The sequence below is a fragment of the Monodelphis domestica genome, chromosome 2 (assembly GCF_027887165.1).
Source record: "Monodelphis domestica isolate mMonDom1 chromosome 2, mMonDom1.pri, whole genome shotgun sequence".
Classification (NCBI taxonomy): domain Eukaryota; kingdom Metazoa; phylum Chordata; class Mammalia; order Didelphimorphia; family Didelphidae; genus Monodelphis; species Monodelphis domestica.
Window position 1 is genome coordinate 197,021,087 of NC_077228.1, and position 2,227 is coordinate 197,023,313.

General features: G+C 39.3%; 1 protein-coding gene across 1 annotated transcript in view; it reads right to left on the minus strand.

Moving 5' to 3' along the window:
- Positions 1-1,382: 1,382 nt before the first annotated feature.
- Positions 1,383-2,227, minus strand: part of ZPBP2 (zona pellucida binding protein 2) — a 19,979-nt gene continuing 19,134 nt past the window's right edge. The window contains exon 9 of the mRNA XM_007482296.3: positions 1,383-1,684. The gene's annotated coding sequence lies outside the window, so the exon portion shown is untranslated. The remainder of the gene's footprint in view (positions 1,685-2,227) is intronic.

Genomic DNA, 2,227 nt, shown 5'->3' on the forward strand with positions numbered 1-2,227 from the left:
TATTTATGCTGTCTCTAGGGTAATTCTATCAATGTTAATAAGTAATGGAGAGGCAGCTTTAAAGCCCCTAGCCTGCAGGTGAACTACCTACCTTATGTTGCAATACACGGACTAAGCATAGTTTCCATCAGATCACATTTGCTAATTTCTTCTCCTGGATATTCGGGAAGAATAACTGGAGTCTTTAGATTTATTATACATGTCAAGCAATGGCATTTACACAAGAGATTGAGAATGATCTTTTAGTTTACAAAGGTCAAAGACACATTAGCTAAGATCAAATCTCTCCCATTTAATATGCTAAGTTTCCTTAAAGTGGTTAGAAATGTCCCAGGGGCTAAGAGAAAGACTTCCCTTCTCAAATAGTGACACCCTCGAAGACAGGTTATGTTTGTACAGAGTTTTTTAGTACTTCCAGAACCTGGGATGGTGTTAGAAAGAGGTGAGAGGGGTGGGGATCACTCTGAAATAAAGTGAAAGAAAGCACCCACACCCACACCCACACCCACGTTCAATTTAATTACCTTAAAGGAAGATGAGCCTTAGATTCAGAAAGGAAATTCTTTCCACTGACACAAGTCTTAACTCCCTCAATGAGGTAGTTTTGCGAGCTGTTAAGGCTCCAAGTTTTGTAATTGGATGAAGAATTCATCACCATATGGTCAATTCTTTTGAACTTCAATAGGTTGGACCCTGGATAAGAGAACATAATCTGGCCCATTCTCAATCTTTTTCAAATTAGTAGGGCCTGCTGGACTTCAAGCACTCAGAACTATTGACATGACACAATGAAGCAATGGAATATGTTTCTGATAGCAGTATAGATGTGGTAATTAAGATTTAAAATATATTCAATTCAAATAAGCATTTAGTGAGCACCTGGGATGTATATAATACTGCCAGGTATGCTGAGTAATTATTGTAGATTTTGTTTTTCTTCAACAAATGGAATGCTTCCACTTATTCATTGTGGGTCTGTGGTCTTAGCTCACTCTTGCAGACCCTATTTGGGGTTTTCTTTGCAAAGATACAAGAGTGGTTTGCCATTTCCTTCTCCAGCTCATTTTAAAAATAAGAAAACTGAGGCCAACAGGGTGAAATAACTTGCTAAGAGTCACATAGCTAGCAAGTGTCTGAGACCAGATTTGAATTCAGGAATAGGAATCTTCCTGACTCCAGGCCTGACACTCTATCCACTACACCACATATCCATCAGGACCTCAAAATTTGCTTCTGATTTTGTTTTCTGAGCCAAGTAAAACCACAGTGTCTTCCCCCTACTTTGAAAAGCTTTGAAGAGCACTTGTAAGCATGGCACTTGGGACCCAAAGTATTACAAGGATAACACGCAGATACAGAAATTCTTCTAGAAGCAAAACAAATGGGGAACATGTTGCAATAGTTTATTATTAATAATTCAGTGGTTTCAGAAAATACTATTGGAGCAGGAAAAAAAAAGGAAAAAACAAAAAATCTGTTCAGTTGTAACTATTCTGATGAATGGACGCCATATGACCTGGGACTTCTGAGAATCCACCTAGTGCGCCTGCAATCTCCCCTGACACCTGAGGGAGCAAGATGCTGAACCCAAGATGCTGCTACAGCTCCAGCTTCCTCTGGCATCACAAGACGTGCCTTCTTTGGTTCTTCAGGGCTTTATTTCACAAAGCTGCAGCTGTGCTAACTGAGACAGAGGTAAAAAGTTACTTCACACTGTTCGTCCAGATTTACTCTTCCATAAGTCAAAAACCCAACATCTGTTTGCCTTTTTAAATGCTGACAACCTCTAACCATTTGATTGGCTTACTTTTGGTGGTGGTAGTGGGGGTCAGGAAGCATTATATTGATATTTCACTGATAAATATCACCCATAAACAGTAGTTTGATGAGAAACATTAACCCTTGGTCAATACTCTCAATTCAATATATTTAATAATGTCTATTATAGACATGGTGCTATGTGCCATTAAGGAACATGAAAAGAGTTCAAACTCAGTCTTCAAAACACTGTCAAATGGTTCAACATCAGAAATTGTTGTTTTCATCAGGGGAAATAGCATTAAAGAAGAGGTACTAACATCTACTTTGTCCCTGCACCCTAAGGACCGTGGGGCTTTTCCATCCCAGTTGCAGCTTAAATCTTCCAAGAGTGTTTTCTCCCCCCCTTATAGAAATGTGAACTCCTTAAAAGCAAGGACAATCCCACTTAATTGGCAGCCAGGTGACA